Genomic DNA, 23,310 nt, shown 5'->3' with positions numbered 1-23,310 from the left:
TTGTTTGTAGGAGGTCAACTTCTTTGCGTCGTCCTCTTTCTAAGTTATTTTTGTAGTCCTCTTTTTTGGACCTTTGTCAGGTCTCTTTCAGGGATTACTTTTTTAACTTGTTTGTAGGAGGTCGACTTCTTTGCATCGTCCTCCTTCTAAGTTATTTTTGTAGTCCTCTTTTTTGGACCTTTGTCAGGTCTCTTTCAGGGACTACTTTTATAACTTTTTCATTTTGGGCTGACTTTGTCATGTCGGGCCCTTCTAAGTTAAAGTAATCCTCTTTAATAGGGTTGGCCAGACCTCTTTCCAAGGTTTACTTATAACTTGGGTTGACTTGGTCCGACTTCTTAATGTCGGCCAGTCTTTAAGTTATTATTTTAGCAATCCGTAAGACCTCGTCAGGTTCTTTTTTGGATCACTTTCGATAACTTCTTACATTATTCTATGTTCATCTTTGCCGATTTGTAGAAAGTGGTTGTCATCTCTAGATCGTCTTTTGGGTGAATCGCGTTTTCACCTTTATCGGACGGTTTATCTTTATCGTGATCGTGCAGTGAAATTGTTTTTCACTTTCCGCCGATCTGTTGCTTTATAATCGGACGATGAATGCTTCAGATTAATGCGTCTTGAGATCTTGTAGAATATCTAAAAAATATATTTTATTCAAAGGAAAGTGCAAATATATACATGTGGGAATTTTTCATCCCTTTAAGTCGGATAGTGTCTGAGTCTCAACTTGGTGCCTCGTTAAAAAACCTTTTCAGGAAAAAGAGTGCATCCAATAATGAGATCTTTTACCTTTTCTAACTGTAGTACCTTCTTAGGTTGCAGGCGTGCCATGATCTGGGAAGCTCTCGTCCATCGAGTTCGGACAGTCTGTAGTAGCCCTTCCCAAGTACTTCTACGACTCGGTAGGGTCCTTTCCAGTTTGCTGCCAGCTTTCCTTCTCCTGGTCGAGTTGTTCCGATATCATTTCGGATTAGGATGAGATCATTCTCCGTGAAACTTCTCGGCACTACCCTTTGATTATATCTGGAAGCCATTCGACGCTTTAGTGCTTCTTTCCTGATCAGAGCTTTTTCTTGGATTTCAGGTAGTAGGTGATGCTCTTCCCTCTGAAGTTGGGAGTTTGCTCCCTCATTGTAATGAACCATTCTAGGTGATCCTTCCTCGATCTCTACTGGGATCATTGCTTCTATTCCATATGCTAACCGGAAGGGGGATTCCTTCGTGGTGGAATATGGCGTCGTTCGATATTCCCATAGGACTTGTGGAAGCTCCTCTGCCGAAGCTCCCTTTGCATCTTGTAATCTCCATTTTAACCCGGCCAATATGACTTTGTTGGCAGCTTCGGCCTGTCCATTGGCTTGTGGGTGTTCAACGGAGGTGTACTGGTGCTTTATATTTAAGTCGGCTACTAGTTTTCTGAAGCCTGCATCTGTGAATTGAGTGCCATTGTCTGTGGTTATTGAATATGGAACCCCGAACCTTGTGACAATGTTTCTATATAGGAATTTCCGGCTTCTTTGAGCGGTGGCGTTGGCTAAGGGTTCTGCCTCAATCCACTTTGTGAAATAGTCTACCCCTACTATGAAAAATTTAACTTGTCATGACCTCTGGGGGAAGGGGCCGAGAAGATCGAGTCCCCATCTTGCAAACGGCCAGGGCGAAATTACACTGATGAGCTCTTCTGGCGGGGCGATGTGAAAGTTGGCATGTTTTGGACATGGTGGGCATGTCTTTACAAATTCTGTAGCTTCCTTCTCTAGAGTCGGCCAATAAAATTCCTCTTGGAGTACCTTTTTGGCGAGAGCTCATGCTCCGAGATGATTGCCACAAATGCTGCCGTGTACTTCTTTTAGCACTTCCTTTGTGTTGGAGGTCGGCACGCATTTTAGTAATGGTATTGAGATCCCTCTTTTGTACAGGATGTTGTCTATGATGGTGTAGTACTGTGCCTCCCTTTTTAACCTCTTTGCCTCCTTTTCTTCTGTGGGGAGTGTTCCTGCTTTGAGGTAGTTGATTATATGGGTCATCCATCCTTGGTCCTGACTTGTTATGGCTAAGACTTTTTCCTCTTCTGAGATTGACGGGTTTTGTAATATTTCCTGGATGAGGCTTCTATTGTTGCCCCCTGGTTTGGTGCTGGCTAGTTTCGAGAGTGCGTCAGCTCGGGCATTTTGTTCGCGAGGTATGTGGCAGATCTTATATTCCCCGAGTTGTCCGAGCTGTTCCTTGGTTTTATCCAAATACTTTTTCATGGTGGGATCTTTGGCTTGATAGCTCCCTATTATTTGTGATGTGACCACTTGTGAATCGCTATAAATATTGAGTTTTTGAGCTCCAACCTCTTTAGCCAGCTTCAAACCAGCTAATAATGCTTCATATTCCGCCTGGTTATTTGAGGCCGGGAACCCGAACTTGAGGGAGAGCCCAACTTGGGTTCCTTGGTTGCTTTCTATTATCACGCCAGCGCCGCTTCCAGTTTTATTTGAAGAACCATCCACATAGAGATTCCATTCTGTGGGGGTTTCCAGGGCATCTGTGAATTCTGCGATAAAGTCAGCCAGATACTGTGATTTGATGGCCGTCCGAGCTTCATATTGGAGGTCAAATTCTGATAACTCGACTGCCCATTGTAAAATTCTGCCTGCTAAATCTGTTTTCTGCAATATTCCTTTTATGGGCTGGTTAGTTCGAACCTTAATGGTGTGAGCCTGGAAGTACGGGCGAAGTCGTCGAGATGTTAAAATGAGAGTATAGGCAAACTTTTCTATTTTCTGGTAGTTCAGCTCGGATCCCTGTAGCGCTTTGCTAATGAAGTAAACGGGTTGTTGCCCACTTTCGTCTTCTCTGACTAGTGCTGAGGCTATCACTCGGCTTCCTACCGCGAGATTTAATATGAGCGGTTCTCCTTCTTGTGGCCGAGATAGGATAGGCGGCCGTCCTAAGAATTCCTTGAAGTCTTGGAAGGCTTGTTCACATTCCGTCGCCCATTCGAACCGCTTTCCCTTCCTTAAAGTAGCATAGAGGGGGAGAGATCTTATCGCTGCTCCTGCTAAGAATCTGGATAGGACGGCCAACCTCCCGTTGAGTTGCTGCACTTCTTTGACACAGGTGGGGCTTTTCATGTTGAGTATGGCTTGACATTTATCCGGGTTTGCTTCAATTCCTCTTTGTGTGAGCATGAAACCTAAGAATTTGCCTGCTTCTACTGCAAAGGTGCATTTTGCGGGATTGAGTCGCATGTCGTGCTTTCTTATAGTGTTGAACACTTGAGCCAGGTCAGACAATAACGTATCTTCGCTTTGTGTCTTTATCAACATGTCGTCCACATAGACTTCCATGATTTTTCTGATGTGATCTGAGAAGATCTTATTCATTAGCCTTTGATAAGTAGCTCCCGCGTTCTTGAGACCGAAAGGCATCATGATGTAGCAGTAATTTGCTTTCGGTATTAAAAACGAGGTCTTTTCTTGATCTGGTGGATACATGGGGATTTGGTTGTATCCCGAGTATGTGTCCATAAACGAGAGGTATCTATATCTGGAGGAAGCATCTACCAGAGCGTCGATACTTGGGAGTGGGTAAGGATCTTTTGGGCAGGCTTTGTTGAGATCGATGTAATCGGTACACATTCGCCACTTCCCATTTGATTTTTTTACCAAGACGACGTTGGCTAGCCATAGTGGATACTTGACTTCTCTTATGAATCCTGCCTCCAGTAGTGCCTGTACCTGCTCTTCCGCAGCTTGGGATCGCTCTGGCCCAAGTTTTCTTCGTCTCTGCTGCACCGGCCGAGATCCTGGATAGACCGCCAACTTGTGGCACATCAGCTTGGGGTCTATGCCTGGCATGTCTACGGCTTTCCATGCGAAGAGATCGACATTGTCGCGTAAGAATTGTATCAGTAATACTTTTGAGTCTCCTCTTAGGATCGTTCCTATATTAGTTGTTTTGTCCGAGGTGTCTCCGATCTGAACCTTCTCTATCTCACCTTCTGGCTGTGGAAGGAGTTCTTCTCGTTGCTGAACTCCGCCAAGATCAATTGTATGAAACTCTTCTCCTCTGCCTCTGAGGTTTAGACTTTCGTTATAACAGCGGCGCGCCATCTTTTGATCTGCTTTTATTGTAGCTATCCCTTCCGTAGTTGGGAATTTCATGCATAGATGCGGGGTCAAGACTATTGCGCCAAGTTGATTTAGTGTGGTCCGACCTATTAGGGCATTGTAGGCTGAACTCACGTCGACCACAATGTAGTCTATCTTGAGCGTCTTGGACTGGTTCCCTTTTCCGAAGGTTGTGTGCAGTGATACGTATCCCAGTGGTTGTACTGGGGTATCTCCCAGCCCGAACAAGCTGTTTGGGTATGCCTTAAGCTCCCTTTCTTCCAAGCCGAGCTTGTCGAAGGCGGTTTTAAATAAGATGTCAGCAGAGCTCCCTTGGTCTATTAATGGGTGATGTAGATTGGCGTTTGCCAGTATGATAGTGATGACCATGGGATCGTCGTGTCCTGGGATGATGCTGGATGCGTCCTCTTTAGTGAATGTTATCGCAGGGATGTCGGGTGCTTCCTCCTTTCTCTCGACATGATATACTTCTTTGAGATATCTTTTGCGAGATAATTTGGAGATCCCACCTCTTGCGAATCCGCCGTGTATCATGTGGACATGTCTCTCTGGTGTCTGAGGTGATCATTCAGTTCGTCCGGCATCTTTGTCCCTTCGTCTCTTTCTTTGGTCATCATCTCGGGTGGCCAGAAATCGATCTAATTTTCCTTCTCTTACCAATTTTTCTATGATATTTTTTAACTCGAAGCAATCGTTGGTGGAGTGCCCTCGGACTCGATGGTATTCACAGCATTCCTTCCGGTTTCCTCCTCCTCTTTTGCCTTTGAGTGGCCGCGCTAGGGGGATTTTCTCTGTATGGCAGACTTCTTTATATACGTCGACTAGGAATGCCCTGAGAGGAGTGTAATTATGGTATTTTTTTATTTTCTCCCCTTGTCGATCTTCTTTTCTTTTGGATTCCTTGTCTTTATCTCGGTAGGGGGTCCTAGATTTTGAGGCTTCTCCCAACCGAGCGTTTTCTTCCATGTTGATATATTTTTCTGCTCGCTCTTGTACTTCGTCTAAGGAGGTAGGGTACTTCTTTGATATAGATTGGCTAAAAGGTCCCTCTCGTAGGCCATTGATGAGTCCCATGATGGCGGCCTCTGTTGGTAAGTTTTGTATGTCCATGCATGTTTTGTTGAATCTTTTCATGTAGTTGCGGAGGCTTTCCCGATCTCCTTGCTTGATCCCTAGTAAACTGGGGGCATGCTTGGCCTTCTCTTTCTGGATGGAGAATCTGGCCAGGAACTTTTTGGCCAGGTCGTCAAAGTTTGAGATGGACTTGGGAGGTAGGTTGTCGAACCATCTCATTGCTGTCTTCGTGAGAGTTGTTGGAAAGGCTTTGCAGCGAACGGCATCTGGAGCATCGGTGAGGTACATTCTGCTTCTGAAGTTGCTAAGATGATGGTTGGGATCTGTGGTGCCATCATACAAAGTCAAATCCGGAAGTTTGAAGTCTTTAGGGATTTTAGTCTTCATGATTTCCCTAGTGAATGGATCTTGATCCTTGGGAGAGTTGTCCTCAGGAGTGGTCCGGGTAGCCTTTGCTTTGAGATCGGCCTCAAGTTGTAGGAGTTTGTCTTCCAGTTCTCGACGTCGCCGTACCTCTCTTTGAAGATCCTTCCCAACCTCTCGTTGTTGTTGGGTTTCTTTTTCGAGTTGCTTTAAACGATCTTGAAGTGCTTCTATTACCCCCGGGATTTGATGAGTTTTCGTCCCCGTTGGATTCCGGAGCGTCCTTCAGTATAGTGTCCACGTTCTTGTGCGGCATTCTATTTTCTAGATCTGAATCGTGGTCGTTGTCATGGCCGTCCGCCATGGTGTTGGGATGACTTCCAGGTTCCCCGACAACGGCGCCAATGTTCCGAGGGTTACCTGAAACTGTAGGTCGCTCTCGGATGAGATCTTCTGTACTGGTCGGAGATGACGTGTCCGGCTGGCTGGTTGTAGCCAGAGCTGTTGTGTCCGACTTGTCGGACTGGCTGCACTTCTGATCCTTGGTCACCGGAGGGTGGGGAGTACCTGCAAGAGACTCCGATGCTTAAGTTAGCATGGGTATTAAACAGGTTTTTAGTAGAATCAGAGTATGAGTTTATACCTGGGTGCTCCAGTGTATTTATAATGGTGTGGAGTGACCTTTTTAGATAAGATAAGTTAGGTATATTATCTTATCTTAGCTTTATCTTTGGGTGAGGTCAACGTATCTTCAACGGAACCGCCCTTATCTCTATAGGCTTGGACTACCTTTGGATTGGGCTGTGTTCCTTCGTTTGGGCCTTCTTGGGCCTTCCTGTCGATTTGGCCGAGCTCTTTTTGAGAAGAGGTCGGATAGTCTGACTTGAAGAGGTTGGTCGCTCTGTCGCCGATCATCCCGGGTCGGATAGCTCGACCCAGGTTATGAACACCATTGTTTAGTGTATTTACATGCTTGTATATGATTGAGGCCATCATTTGTTATTAGCTCACTTATCCTAAATAGCCTACCCTTTCAATCACCTTTGTTAGCCATTTTAAGCCTTTTAATCCCCTTTTGTTCTATATTTTACCATATCACTGGCCTTAAGCAAAAAAACAAATTAATTACCCGAAATTGAATCTTTGGTTAGCTTAAGATAGAGATTGTGTATCAATTAAGTGTGGAGAACCGTGGGAACTTGGGTTGATAAGAAAGTGTTGAATTGACAAGATATTGGGAATTTTGGTGCATACTCATGTGAGATCAGAAAAATTAAAAACTCATGTGCATTGATATGTTATGTTTGCTTTTATGATTAAAAAAAAACAAAAAAAAACAAATATATTCAAATAAATAAATAAATAAATAAATAAGGGGACAAAATTATCCCAATGCTAAGTTTAATAAAAGATCAATTCATATGTGGTGAAATTAAGGAAAATATGGTATATGAGTATGTGAAATATACAAAAGTGGGAATTATGGGTAGCTAGACATGATTTTGGAGTTACATAGAGTGTGTGTGTCTGTTAGGTGAAAGCTTAGGTTAGTCAAAGATTCATATTATAGCTCACTTGGCCATACATATATCCTCACTCGTACCTTAGCTCCATTACAACCTTGAAAAGACCTCATGATGTTTGCATTGGTATACTAAATGTTTGTTGATTGGTTAGATGAAGAACAATGTTTTAGAAAGCATGACTAGAGAAGAGTAGAGTGATTAACCCTAGACACTTGAGCGATTAGAGTGCACATACACTACCAGTGAGGGTTCAATGCTTGATTCTATGTTCCCTGCTTTCATGAGCTATCTTCTTACAAGTTTACTTGTCTTTTATTGTGTGATTTAAATTAGTGGAGTCTGATTTATGTTTGTCTTGGAGAATTTGTTTACTTTTAACCAAGTAGGTAGAAGTATTTTTGCATTTAGTTGCATGCATATAGATAGGTTGCATTTCATAAGTTTTACCATTCCTCTTCATTCCTTTCTAGCTTCTCTTGAGCTTAGCATGAGGACATGCTAATGTTTAAGTGTGGGGAGATTGATAAACCACTATTTTATGGTTTATCTTGTGCTAATTTGAGTGGTTTTTATCAATTCTATATTCACTTATTCATATAATTTGCATGGTTTCAGAATTCCTTCCTAATTCTGTAATATAATTGAAAACATGTTTCCTAGGCCTTTAAAATGTCAATTTTAATTATCCTTTATCACCATTCGATGCTGTGATCTGTGTGTTAAGTGTTTTCAGGCTTTTATAGGGCAGGTTCAATGTTCCTTTAATTTAGTTTCTCTTCTACTTTTATTTGTTCTAGTACTTTGGTTTATCTATTCTTCATGTTGATTCTCTTCTTTTCCAATTTGGTTTATGAACCTTCTGATGGGATATTTTCGTGGAAAAACGAATTTCTCCAAAACACCCAAATCTAACCGGCAAGTGCACCGGGTCGCATCAAGTAATAATAACTCACGGGAGTTAGGTCGATCCCACAGGGATTGAAGGATTGAGCAATTCTAGTTTCGTGGTTGATTTAGTCAAGCGAATCAAGATTTGGTTGAGAGATTTGTGATTTGCAGAATTTAAATTGCATAGAAAGTAAAGGAAATGGGTGAATTGCATGAAATTAAAGAGAACTGGAATTTAAAGTGCTGAATCTTAAAGAGCAAGAAATTAAATGGCAGAAACTTAGAACGCAAAAAATGTAAATTGCAGAATCTTAAAGTGCAAGAAATGTAAATGGCTTGAATTTTAAAGGGAATTGGGAGTTGGATTTGCAGGAATTAAACAAGGAAAAGTAAATTGCAACAAACAGAGAAATAGAAGATGTCTTGAATCAAACTGGATCTTAAACAGAAAAGTAAATGAGCATGGAAAGCAGTAAACAAAGGATGTAAAATTTGAATTTAGATCTCAGGACCCAAGAGACTAGAAAACCAAGTCTAGATCTCAATGCCTTCCTAGATCCAACAAGAACAATTGCAAAGAAATTGTAAATTGCAAAGAAAGTAGATGAAGAAGCAATTAACCGAAACTGAAATTCAATTAAGTAGAGAATTAAACAAGATCTCAAGGTGAGATTGAAACAGAATTTCTTCAATTCTCCACCCAAAATCCAAGACAAGAAAAGTAAAGAGTGCTGGGCAAGAACAAGGAAGAAAAGAGATCAATTCTCCTCCCAAATTCTCTTGAATTAAGACAACAATGCTAAGAAATGTAAAAGTGAGCTCTAAGCAAAATCAAAAAGAAAGCTATTCTGAAAAACTAAAAGGGAAGCTCTATGAAAACTAAAAAGAGAAGCTCTATGAAAACTAAAAAGAGAAGCTCCTTTAAAACTTAAATCCTATGCTATTTATACACTTTCTTCAAATGGTCTTCAAGCCTTCAATTGGGCCTTTGCTCTTGATGGAATTGGGTTGATAGAGGCCTTGGTTGATTGCTCTTGGAGTTTGGAGAAGAACCGAATTGAACCGGGTTGGAATCATGAAAGCTTGAGTAAAAGTTGGAGTAAAAGTTAGGGGCTAACTTTTGCTCCAACTTTTCACATCAGCACCCTTGTTTTGCTGATACCAACGTTGGGGCAAAAGTTAGGGGTCTAACTTTTGCTCCAACGTTGGCCTCCCCTTGCTTATTCATGGCGCCAACGTTAGCCAAAAAGTTAGGGGCTAACGTTGGCGCAAACTTTTGCTAGCCCAAGGAGTGTTTTTCATGTGCCAACGTTAGCCAAAAAGTTAGGGGCTAACGTTGGCGCAAACTTTTGCTCATCCAGGGAGTGTTTTTCATGCCAAAAGTTAGCCAAAAAGTTAGGGGCTAACTTTTGCTCCAGCTTTTGCCCAAAAGTTAGCCAAAAAGTTAGGGGCTAACTTTTGCTCCAGCTTTTGCCCAAAAGTTAGCCAAAAAGTTTGAGGGTAACTTTTGTTCCAGCTTTTTGCTTCCTGGTTCATTTTCAATTAATCCAAAAGTTTGAGCTAAAGTTTGAGGCAAATTTTTACTCAAACTTTTTGTTCTCTCTTCCTCCTAGCCATTCCTTCTTGCATCAACCTTTCTCCAAGCTTTCTTCACCTATCATTAATCAACCAAACACATCAAAGCTATGCTCAAAATCATGAGATATTCATTCTTTCATAATATGTGACAATTATAGCATAAAACCTCATGAAATAGCATGAATTCATACATGGTTGATTAAATCAAAGGAAACATGAAAATCTACCCAATTGGCTTGCTTATGGCTCAAGAAAGTGCATAATTCAGTTGAAAACAAACGAAAAAGGCTAGTGAAACTAGGCTAAGATGACTTGTCATCACCTTCCAATGTTAGATTTGATTTTATATTTAATTCAATTTGAGGTATTTCATATTTATGATTTTAATTTAGCTTTTTACATTCTTAGCTTTAGTTGAGTAATTGGAGACGCTTGATTTATCAAACTCCTTTGTTGACTGATAATTGAAATTTGCTGGTTGATTTGGATCCCTCTAAAGCTAGTCTTTCCTTAGGAGTTGACTAGGACTTGAGGAATCAAATTGATTTGTCCACTTGACTTTTCTTTATTTAGTAAGGGTTAACTAAGTGGGAGCAACGAACAATTTTCATCACAATTGATAAGGGTAACTAGGATAGGACGTCTAATTTTCTTACCTTGCCAAGAGCTTTCTTAGTTATTACTTTAATTTCTTGCAATTTACTTTTCTTATTCCTTATCTCAAAAACCCAAAAAGATACTTTTCCATAACCAGTAATAACTACACCTCCCTGCAATTCCTTGAGAGATGACCCGAGGTTTAAATACTTCGGTCATTAATTTTATTGGGTTTGCTTAAGTGACAACCAAACTTTTGTACGAAAGGATTTTTTGTTGGTTTAGAAACTATAATAGCAACAAGAGTTTATTTTGTGAATTCTTTACTAACAAAAATCCGTTTGTCAGTCCCCTTTAGGGCGTTGAACGCTAGAAAAGGAGTAGTTTGGGCGTTCAACGCCCGTTTTGAGCCTACATTTCCAAAGCAAAGTATAGACTATCATATATTGCTGGAAAGCTCTGAAAGTTAGCTTTCAAACTCCATTGAGAATGCATCATTGAGACTTCTGTATCTTCAAAAATGCTCGTTTGAATGCACAGAAGTCAGAATCTGGCAACATCTGCTATGCTTTCCTTGCCTCTGAATTAGAGTTTTCCAAAACTTACCCAAATTCACCCAAAAATCACCTAAAATCATAAGAAAAATATAAAATCTCAAATTATTATCCACAAAGTAAATTTTACATTAAAAATTACTAAAACATAATAAAATAGATTGAAAACACAATGAAAATGACACAACAAAGTGTATAAAATATCCGCTCATCACCTGTCCAGCTGCCTCCACCAGAAATTCATGAGATGCCTCAAGGGATGTATTTTTATCCTCGAGACTATTGGGATCAATTGCACATCTCAATAGGGGAGCTGAGCTCAAATGTAGAGCAACTGAGAGTGGACCACACTGAGCACGCCACTACGCTCCATAAGAAAAAAGAAGATCAGAGAAGGATGATGGTTGAGCAGCATAGGCAAGGGCGTGAGATAGAGGAGATCAAACACTCCATTGGATTCTCCAGGGGAAGCAGCAGCCGCCGCCACTGAGGTTGTTGAGTCCCATTATATCTCTCTGTTTTATTTATGTTTTCACTGTATTTTTATTTATTGTCTGTTTTCTTTTCTTAGTTATGATCACAAGTAGTCTCTTTCTAGTTGTATTTTATATTTTATTTGTGTGATAAATATCCATTGTATCACCACCATGCTCAAAAGAAAAATTTATTTGAAAAAGAAATAGTTAGATGCATGAATTTTAAGTATATCATGAGTCATTCCAATCGTTTTGATGTGGTGGCCTTGCATTTACTTTCTGAATATATGAATTAACAGTGCATGATTGATATTAAAGTTGAGAGTATTGACTCTTTAAAGAATAAAGTATTTAGAGAAATATTATTGACTCTCTGAAAAATCAAAAACATTGATTCTTGAAGCAAGAAAAAGTAGCAGAAAAAGAAAAAGAAAAAAAAAGAAAAAAAAATATATGCTCATAAAAGAAAAATCAAAAGAGCAAGGATCTAAGGCTTTGAGCATCAATGGTTAGGAGGGTTAACAATCAACCTCAAAAGCTCAAATGAGTTGCTATCCCTAACTAAATGCTTGTGGTGTGAAGGTGTCAAGTGAAAAGCTTGACACTGAGCAGTTAAAGTCATGATCCAAAGCAAAAGAGTACGCCTAAGAACTCTGGGCACCACTGACTGGGAATTTAAGCAAAGCCAAAGTCAAATCTAAAGGGTTCCCCTAGTTAAGTATCTGTAGCATTTATATATCCGGTGGTAATACGGGAAAATAAAACGCTTAGAGTCACGACTAGGCTCAAAAAGGTGCAAAACAACAAAAGAAGCTGTGTTCAAGAATCAAGAAGAGCTAAACTAAGAGAATCAATAATATTATCTGGATTCTAATTCCAAGAGAAGCCAATAGTTTTGAGTTTCAAAAGAAAGTGAGATGCCAAAACTGTTTAGAAATAAAGAGCTATTAGTCCCGCTCATCATTTGGAACTGAGCTATACTGAAAAACTTGAAAACTTGTTGTATCTCTCTCTTCTTTTTAGTCCTACTTGTTTTGGGTTTCTTGAGGACAAGCAACAGTTTAAGATTGGTGTTCTGATGAGCGGATATTTTATACGCTTTTTGGTGTCATTTTCTTTGTGTTTTCAATCTATTTTATTATGCTTTAGTAGGTTTTAATGCAAAATTCACTTTGTGGATACTACTTTGAGCTTTTACATTTTTCTTATGATTTTAGGTGATTTTTGGATAAATTTGGATAAGTTTTGGAAAATTCTAATTTAGAGGCAAGGAAAGCATAGCAGATGCTGCCAGATTCTAACCTCCGTGCATTCAAACGAGCATTTCTAGAGCTACAGAGATCCAAATGACATGGTGTTAATGGCGTTCGAAAGCTAACTTCTAGAGATTTCCAGAAATATATAATGGGCTATACTTTACTTTGGAAATGAAGGCCCAAAATGGGCGTTGAATGCCTAAGCTACCCCCTTTCTGGCGTTCAACGCCCCAAAGGGACAGAAGCCAGCACTGAACGCCCAAGACTAGCATTCAATGCCACAAAGGGAGTAAGTAAGCAGCATATCTACCCTCTATTGGATGTTGGATGCCCACTCCTTCAAGTTAGACGCCAAGCTCAGCCCAAACACTCACCAAGTGGGTCCATAAGTAGATTTTCGCATCATTTTACTTAGTTTACTTCATTTTTGTAATTTCTGATTATTAGATTAGTATATATAGGAGAAAGATCACCCTTGTTTAGAGCTTTTGGAACTTTTGACCCTTGAGATTTTTCACTTTTCGAACATATCTCTATACAGTATGAGTAACTAAACCTCCTAAGTTAAGGTTAGGAGCTTTGCTGATTCCTAGCTATGAATTAATACAACTACATTTCTATTCCAATGAATGTTTGATTCTATTCTATGATGCATTTCCATTCTTCATGTTTATGAATATCGATTCTACATGAGTTCTTGCGAGTATTGACCCGGATAGTAGTGAGCTACAGCTTGATGATGTATCACGGGTTCCAACAGAATTATCTAGATTAACTGGTGTATGTGACATAAAACCTCATTAATCAGGGGCAATTGAGGTTCCCGTGGCTCTAAGGGCTAGAACAATAAGAGCAGCAGTCTCTGATTCAGAAGATCCAACCTTGTCTGTGACATTTTGAGTAGGATCAACAAAGGGATTGACTTGCACATGCTTCACACTCTTCCAGATTGATCTAGTCTGTTCGGATGTTTGGTCTGGATCTGAGGAGATTAATGACCACGACCCATGGCTTAATCACTTATAGCCTTGCCATTGAAGGAATCTTTCATCGTTGAAGTAGAGGGTATGGCGTATTAACTCATAAGAAGAAGCGTCTCCGAAGCCTTAACTACTGCTAAATAATGTCTCTATGTTCGATTGTTATTACTTGTTTATGCGCCTACAACAAACAACAACTATCCTTCTATTCGCCTGAATAAGATCTGCAAGATAACCACCACTTGCTAAATCCGGCGATCCTCATGGGATTCGACCCTCACTTACCTGAGGTATTACTTGGACGACCCAGTGTACTTACTGGTTTAGTTATGGAAAATTCAATTTTCCCGCACCAACAGGCTCTTGCTGTGGTTCATGTGCTGGCTCTCTAACATGCTCCATCCTTCTTTTCGTGATGGGCTTGTCCTCCTCAATAGGGGTGTCTTCTTCTATGACAATTCCAACTGAATTGCATAGGTGATAGATGAGATGTAGAAACGCTAGCCTTTCTTAGGTGGAGGGCTTTTCTGCCACCTTGTATAATTCTCGAGGTATCACCTCATGTACTTCCACCTCATTGCCAAGCATAATGTAATTAATCATTATTGCTCGGTCAATAGTAACTGATAAACCATTATTTTATGGTTTATATTGTGTTTAATTGTGTGGTTTTATCAAGTCTTTACCCACTTATTCATATGATTAGCATGTATTTACAATTCCTTCCTAAAATTACTCCATGGTTGAAAACTTGCTTCCTAGAGACTTTTAATTATGTATTTTAATTCTCTTTTATTCCATTTGATTCTGTGATCCCTGTGTTAAGTGTTTCAGGCTTTATAGGGCATGAATGACTTTTAGATTGGAGAGGAGGCTTGCAAAAATGGAAGGAACACAAGAAATTAAGAAGCAACGCAGATGCATGGCTCATGCAACCGCGCAAAATGGAAAAATCGTAGTGACGCGCTCGTGTGCCTGACGCGAACTTATGGATTGGAAACTGTACAAGTGACGCGAATGCGTGAACGACGCACACGCGTGCCAAGGCAAAACGCTGGATGACACGAACGCGTGGCTGACGCGATTGCATGACGTGCGCGATCTGCAGACTTTGCAGAATTCGCTGGGGGCGATTTTGGGCCCTGTTTTGACCCAGTTTTCGGCGCAAAGAAGCAGATTAGAGCCAGGAAACATGTAGAGACCGAGAGACATTGATTCCGCATGATTTTTAATTTTTAGATCTGACTTTACTCCTCTCTAGGTTTTCCCTCTACACATTCATAGTTTTTAGAATTTTGTTTTTATCGCTTTTTGGATTGGGATATTGAGAAGAGTTATTACCTCCGCCAAGACTTCATCATTCTAGTTTGTTTTCCTTACTTGTCACTTACTCTTTCATATCCTTAATTTGTTCAGAATTAATATTGGATTATTTTTAGAATTTATTAATACAAGAACTATTTTTATTTTTAATTGGTATCTTTGATTATTATTATTTATCATGTCTTTCTTTATTTCCCTTTCTTATTTTGTGAAGTTTACATTCATAATGAGCGAGTAGTTCTATAACTTGATTGGGAGTTGATTGAAAGGAGAACCTTGAGTTGGAATGCTCAAGAGTAAAATTGTAATTGGCTTTATTGTTGGATCGCCCTCTAGTCACTAACACTAATCCTTCCCAAGGGAGAGGATTAGAACTTGTGAATATAAATAGACTCCCAACTTGCTTGACTTTCCTCTACCTGGTAAAGGATAACTAAGCAGAACAACCTTCAATTATCAATTAATCTTGGGAGAACTCCAACAAGGATAGACTTTCTGACTAATCTACTCCCGGTCAAGATTTTTATTTAAATTACATAAATTCTCTAATTTAATTTCCTGTTATCAAACTCAAAACCAATTTGGAAAACATCTGATTAATAAAATAGCACATCTTTCTACAACTCGTTGGGAGACGACCTGGGATTCATACTCCCAGTAATTTAATTCTAATTTTGTGACAACCCTTCTAAATTGATAAGCGAATTTTTGTTGGTTAAGAACTATACTTGCAACGTATCTCTTATATTAATTTCTTAATCTGCCAATTTCCGCCACGTCGATTTTTGGCACCGTTGCCGGGGAGTTGCAATAGAGTGCTAAGTTATTGATTGGAATTTATTTATTTGCATTCAATTTTATTTTGCTACTATGAGCTGCATGTTTCTTTCATTGAATGAAGCATTCAATTCCTGATCCAAGCTTGCCAGTATTTGATCCTGAGATTGAAAGAACTATTTCACGTATAAGGCAAACTCGGCGTCGGTTAGTCCTCTCCGAGGGTGAATCTGAAACGTTACTTAAGGAAGAAACAAGCTCCCTTTCTACTGATTCGGTTGATTTACGTGCAGGTGACATGGTAGCACCTAGTAGAGTTACTATCCAGGAAGCTGGAGCCCCTGATTTTACACTGCAACTGTATCATGCGCATCACCCAGCGGTGGCTGTAGATTTTGAACTCAAGACTGCACTACTCAACTTGATGCCTAAGTTTCATGGCTTACCTGCTCAAAAGCCTATCAAGCACCTTAGGGATTTCCAGGAAGCCTGTTCTACTGTCAGGCGTGATGGTGCAGATGAAACTTCTATTTTGTTAAAAGCCTTCCCATTCTCTCTTGAGGGACAGGCGAGAGAGTGGTACTACACTCAACCCGCAGCAACTGTTTCTAACTGGGATACGTTCAGAAGAGAATTTTTTGGAAAAATTATTTCCAGCTGAAGTTACTGATAAACTGAGGAAAGACATCTCCATGATTGTTCATGATGAATCCGAAACTCTTTACGAATACTGGGAGCACTTCAACAATCTTCTGGAAGCATGTCCCCACCATATGATTGACAAGATAGTGTTGCTCGGCTACGTCACACAAGGCATGAGGCCTCAAGATAAGACCACATTGGAAAGTGCTAGCAATGGGTCTATGAAAAAGTACAAGACCACTGATGAGGCATGGCAATTGATCAGCGACTTGGCTGAATCTACTAGAAATCACAGGCAGAAACAAAGCCGGTCAAAAGCTGTTGCAGAGGTATCTTCTAGCAAGGAGACTACTGCTCTGACTCAGAGTATATGTGAAATGACCAACTTACTGAGGCAGATGCAGTTGAGTCAACAACAAGCTCAGCAAGCTCAACCTTCTCCACCATAGCAAAACCAACAGTTGGTTCCACAAAGAATATGCAGGATCTGTGCTGATTATAGTCATTATACTGATGAATGTCCGCAGCTCTAGTAGGAAGACAATACTGTAGCAGTCACTCATAACTTTTATGACCACCCCAATCAAGGATACAATCAAGGTGGCAGCTACAACCATGGATGGCAAGACAATTTCAACCATGGTTGGAGAGATAATTCTAACCAGGGCTGGAGGGACAACAATAACAAAGGAGGCAGAGACAATCAGGGAAATCAGAGGTGGAATAATAACAACAATAGGCAGTAGAACCAGAACCAGCCTTACATAGTACCTCACCTGAGGCAATCCCAAGGACCACAGCACAACCAACAACAAGTTCCTCAGATCACTTATTCTAATCCCTCTCCAAATGACGAGATGTTTCAATCCATTGCGCAAGGACAAAAGAACATGGAAAGTTCACTTAACGGTCTAACATCCGCTATACAAGCTCTCATCTCTCAGATGGGATCATCCAATACTTCAAACACTTAACATGCAAGCTCCAGTGAAATTCCTTCTCAACCCTTACCCAATCCAAAGGGTGGCATCAATTCCATCACCCTAAGGTCCGGAACCACACTGCAAGAGAGGAATCAGAAGGAGCCAAACCCACCAGAACACGCCCCAGCTGAAGAGGTGGTGGAAGTAGAAGATGCTGAAGAGAAAGAGGACGTACAAGACATGGTTGAAGAAGAAGAAGCTCAACCACAGAAAGAAGCACCAAGGGTTGCAAACGCTGCAGAAAATGCCCTTCCTATTCCATTTCCACAAATTGCAAGCAAGCCCAGGAAGCAGGTGGAACTTGATCCCAAAATGGTAGAAATATTCAAAAAGGTTGAGGTAACTGTTCCCCTTTTTGATGTTATTCAGCAGGTACCTAAATATTCAAAGTTTCTAAAACATTTATGTATACATAAAGACAAAATCAATGAATTAGAGACTATTCCTTTAGGTAGTTCTATATCTGCTTTAATGGGAGGTATACCTGAAAGGTGTAGTGATCCAGGTCCATGTATGGTTAATTGTACTATTGGAGGTGTGATATTTTCTGACTGCATGTGTGATTTAGGAGTGTATGTTAGTATAATGCCTTTGTCTATATATGATACTTTGAGGCTCCCTCCCTTAAAAAGGTCAGCAACTCGTTTTGTGTTGGCAGATAAAAGCATTATTACAGTGATTGGAGTTCCTGAAGATGTATTAGTGAGCATTAAGGGACTCACATTTTCCATTGACTTCTATATCCTAGAAATGCCCCCTAATGACTCAGGAAGGCCATCATCAATCCTGCTTGGAAGACTATTCCTGAAGACTTCAAAGTTCAAGCTGGACGCATTTTCAGGAACTTATTCTTTTGAAATAGATAGCAGAATAGTGAAATTCAGTTTAAATAGAGCTATGAAGCACCCTCTGGATGATCATTCTATTTCCCAGTGTGACATCATAGATGAAACCGTGGCTGAAGTTCACCAGGAGGAATTAGAAGAGAAGTACATAGGACAAAGTCCAAGTGTGGGGACATTCTCAGAGGATAATGAGAGCACTTCACCATTATCACCAGCTCCAGATAATCCAGTGCCTGGCCATGAGCAGAAATTAGAATTAAAACCCTCCCTCCACACCTCAAGTATGCTTACCTTGAGGACGAGCAGAAGTTTCCAGTTATCATTGCAAGGGAACTCATTTCTCAACAAGAAGAACAGCTACTTAGTGTACTGAGAAAACATAAGAAAGCGATTGGATAGAGCCTAGCGGATATAGTAGGCATCAACCCTCAGGTTTGTGAGCACAGAATATTCTTAGAAGAGGGAGCAAAGCCTGTCCGTCAACCTCAAAGAAGATTGAATCCCACCATCTTAGAAGTTGTCAATAAAGAAGTGACCAGGCTACTTGAGGCTGATATCATTTATCCCATCTCAGATAGCGAATGGGTCAGTCCAGTACAAGTGGTGCCCAAGATCTGGAATCACAACAGTAAGAAATGAGCATGGAGAGCTTCTGACAACTAGAGTGCAGAATTCATGGAGAGTTTGCATTGACTATAGGCGTCTTAACCAAGCCACTCGCAAGGATCATTACCCCTTGCCATTCATTGATCAGATGCTTGATTGCCTATCAGGTAAATCCCATTATTGCTTTTTAGATGGTTATACAGGCTATTTTCAAATTCATATAGCTCTTGAAGATCAGGAAAAGACTACTTTTACATGTCCTTTTGGAACTTATGCTTATAAGAGAATGCCCTTTGGCTTATGCAATGCACCAGCTACTTTCCAAAAGTGCATGATGAGTCTTTTCTCTGACCTTATTGAGAACTGTACGGAGGTTTTTATGGATGATTTTAGCATTTATGGTGATTCATTTAGCCTTTGCTTAGATAGTTTATCTAGAGTGTTAGATAGATGTGTTAGTACGAACCTTGTATTGAATTTTGAAAAATATCACTTTATGGTAAAACAAGGGATTGTACTAGGACATGTTGTGTCTAATACTGGCATTTCTGTAGATCTAGCAAAGGTGGATGTTATTTCTAGTTTACCTTATCCCTCCTCTGTGAGGGAAGTCCATTCGTTCCTTGGCCATGCAGGTTTTTACCGGAGATTCATTAAGGACTTCAGTAAGGTAGCACTACCCTTATCCAAACTACTGCAGAAAGATATTGAGTTCGAGTTCAGTGAGGATTGCAAACAAGTGTTTGATAAGATGAAGACCTCCTTGACTCAAGCTCCAATTGTGAGAGGACCAGACTGGAGCCAGCTATTTGAAATTATGTGCGACGCCTCCAACCATGCAGTAGGAGCGGCATTGGCTCAGCGTGAAGGTAAGGATCCTTTTATAATTGCTTATGGGTCTAAGAATTTAGACGCCGCTCAATCTAATTACACTACTACTGAGAAAGAGCTTCTTGCTATTGTTTTTGCTCTGGATAAATTCCGAGCCTATTTACTTGGTACTAAAGTAGTAGTGTATTCAGACCACGCAGCTCTAAAGTATTTATTAGCTAAAAAGGAGTCCAAACCAAGGCTTATACGTTGGATACTGCTACTACAAGAATTTGATTTAGAAATTAAGGATAGGAGTGGTAACCAGAATCTAGTGGTAGACCACTTGAGTCACCTTGAGCACATTAGGGATGACTCCACTCCTATAGATGATAATTTCCCATTTGATAACCTGCAAGCAGTATCTGAAGTAGTCCCTTGGTATGCACTTGTAACTAATTATCTAGTTAGCCGCACTTTTCCTCCAGACTTTACTAAGAATCAAAGAGACAAGCTGAAAAGCGAGTCCAAATATTATATATAGGATGACCCATATTTATGGAGATGTGGCGCTGACCAGATGATTAGACGGTGTGTGCCTCAATCAGAATTCCAGTCCATTTTAGAGGCCTGCCACTCATCTGAGAGTGGAGAACATTTTGGCCTTCAAAGAACAGCTAGAAAACTTTTAGACTGTGGATTCTGGTGGCCTACTCTTTTTAAAGACGCTGCTGAATTTTGTAAATCTTGTTCCCATGCCAAAGGTTTGGTAATATATCCAAGAGGGATGAGATGCCTCAACAGATTATGTTTTTCTGTGAAAGTTTTGATGTTTGGGGCATTGACTTCATGGGTCCATTTCTAAATTCTAATGGTCATTTTTATATATTGTTAGCTGTAGATTACGTTTCTAAATGGGTGGAAGCAATTCCTACCCGCACTGATGACGCTAACACTGTTGTTTCCATTGTTAGAAACCATATTATTTGTCGCTTTGGATCACCATGAGCAATCGTGAGCGATCAAGGCATCCATTTTTGTAACAGGAGACTAACAGGATTACTGAAGAAGCATGGGATAATTCATAAAGTGGCAACAGCCTACCATCCCCAGACTAATGGGCAAGCTGATGTGTCTAACAGAGAGATAAAGCGTATATTGCAGAAGATAGTCAAACCTCATAGAAGAGACTGGAGAACCAGGCTACAAGATGCACTCTGGGCATATAGAACAGCATACAAGACACCCATTGGGATGAGTCCCTTCCGCTTAGTTTATGAAAAATCCTGTCACCTCCCAATTGAGGTAGAGCATAAAGCCTTTTGGGCAGTAAAGGAGTGCAACATGGGATTTGAGAAAGCCGGAGCTGAAAGGAAGTTGCAACTGCAAGAATTAGAAAGCCTTCGCCTAGAAGCTTATGAGAACTCAAGGCTGTACAAGGAAAACATGAAGGCTGTGCATGATAAGCACATCAAGAGGAGAGAGTTCCAACCTGGGGACTTAGTCCTCCTTTACAACTCTAGACTGAGGCTTATGCCAGGCAAGTTGAGATCAAGATGGGAAGGTCCATATAGAGTAGAGAAGGCCGAGCCATACGGAGTTTTTCACCTGAGTCATCCTTCAAGCTCTGAATTCATCAAAGTTAATGGACATCGCTTAAAGCTATATCATGGTAAGAAGGTAATGAAAAAAAAGGAGCTAGAGATCTTCCTCTTGGAGGATCTGCCAACAGCAGTAGACTGAGCTAGTGGAGCGTCCAACTTAAAGACGTTAAAGCAAAGTGCTAGGTGGGAGACAACCCACCATGGTATGATCGTTCCTTTCTTTTATTTCATTATTTCCTTTCTCAATAACTCTTCTCAATACTAGTTCCTATAGTTTGCATCTGCATTTGCATATTGCATATATATAAAAAAAAAACCATGCGACGCGACAGCGTCACTGACACGCCCGCGTCATAGGTGCGTGCCCTAAAAATCGACGTATGAAAGGGTGTATGGTAGAATGTTACGCTGGACTGGGGCTGGAATGGTGCTAGACGCACAGGCCCTACCACGCGAACGCGTGCCCCACGCGTCCGCGTCGTCTTCCAATCTTGGCCATTCACGTGATCGCATCCACCACGCGAACGCGTCACCCTGGAATTTGGCAACAATGAGTTTCGAACAGAGAGTTGTGCGAGCACGAGGCTGCCCTCGCGCCAGTAGCACCGAACGAGTCATGCGTCCGCGTTACCGACGCGTCCGCGTCGATTCCTATAAGCGCCATTCGCGCGAAAGCGTTCCCCACGCGTCCGCGTCGCTTGCACCGCACAACATATCCATATCTGCCAAAATATCTTATCTTTCTCTTCCCCAAATCCTACTTTTTCTTTTCCCCTCTTATTTCTTTCTTCCCCTTTCTTCCTTCTTCCTTCTTTCTCACTTTCTACTTTCTTTCTCTCACCACCATTATCAAGGTTTTTCTTTTCTTCTTCCCTCCTTACTTTTCTATTCTTCTTCTTATTTTTATGTTTTCTTTTTTTTTTTCTTTTTTTTCTTTTTACTTTCATTATCCATGTTTTCTTTTTCTTTCTTTTTCTTTTAATTGGTGTTGGAAATTTATTAGGGTCATTATTATTTCTTACAATTTACTTGTGGATTGTTATGGAAATTGTTTGACAATTATATATTAATTTTTAAGGGTTGCTTGCATGTTCAATTTAATACTTTCAATAGCTTATTTACCATGCATGCTCTGTGTTTGTGAAAATGCCTGTATGTCATTGTGCACTATTTTTAAATTTCTTTTATTCTTGTACTCTAAATGCTTGCTTTTCACAAAATCCTTTTTATATTATATTATTTAAATATAATTGTTATTACAAACAGGTTATTAGTTTGAAAGGCTTGGTAATCTAACTTGGACATTGAATGCTTGATCTATGCTACTCATGCCTTTGCCGGCATGCCAATAAACACCTTGCATTTAATTGTCATCATATGCACTTGCAATATTTCCATTGATGATTTTTCACATGTAGTCATGACCATGTGTTAACATCATTCATCTTTAATGTGCATTAATTACCACCTTTTCCATTCTCTCCCTTGCTCTACCCTTGAAGTTTTAACATCCTTACTCTTTTCCTTTCAGGATGGCCACCAATAAAGGAAAAGAGAAAGTTACTCCCAAATCAACAGCAAGGAGAGGAACAAAAAGAGCATTAGTGACAGAGCCATCTTCAACTGCAGTTAAGCCCTCAACAAAAATAATTAAGAGGATTATAAAGGTTGATGAAAAAGAGAAAGCCTTTTCAGCAAAGGACACTGCGCGATTTACCAACCGCTACTGTGAGCAGATGTTCCCCATACTGGCAGAAAGGAGTTACAACAACGAATACCTTCTTATCCTCCCGAACCATATTGCTGAATTTGTTGAGCCGTGAATTGAGCGACGACAATGGGGATTCCTACAGAGACAGCCACGGCAGGTTAATCTTTCTTGGGTAATCGAGTTCTACTCTAATTTTCACCTGCCAACCCTGCAGTCTGTCTATGTCCGTCAGAAGCAAGTTCCCATTACAAAAGAGGCCATTCAACAAGCTTTAGATATTCCCCCTACTCTAAAAGGACTGGACGCATTTCAAGAGGCCGCACTCAAGCGCCAGATGTACCAATTTGACTAGGACGCCGTTCTCCGAGTTATCGCATAACCTGGCAGCAGATGGATCTACGGATACCATTGTTCCCGACCTAAGGGAATATCGGCTTCTGTACTTACCTTGGAGTCTCGCGTATGGGCACAGATCATGTCCCATTATGTCCTTCCGAGCACCCACGAGTCCTCCTTCACTGCAGACATGGCTATTTTACTCTGGTGTATCCTTACAGACTAACACCTAAACTTACCAAGACACATCCGGAATGCAA

This window comes from Arachis hypogaea, chromosome 20 (assembly GCF_003086295.3).
Source record: "Arachis hypogaea cultivar Tifrunner chromosome 20, arahy.Tifrunner.gnm2.J5K5, whole genome shotgun sequence".
Lineage (NCBI taxonomy): Eukaryota > Viridiplantae > Streptophyta > Magnoliopsida > Fabales > Fabaceae > Arachis > Arachis hypogaea.
Note: the sequence above shows the minus strand (reverse complement) of the source record.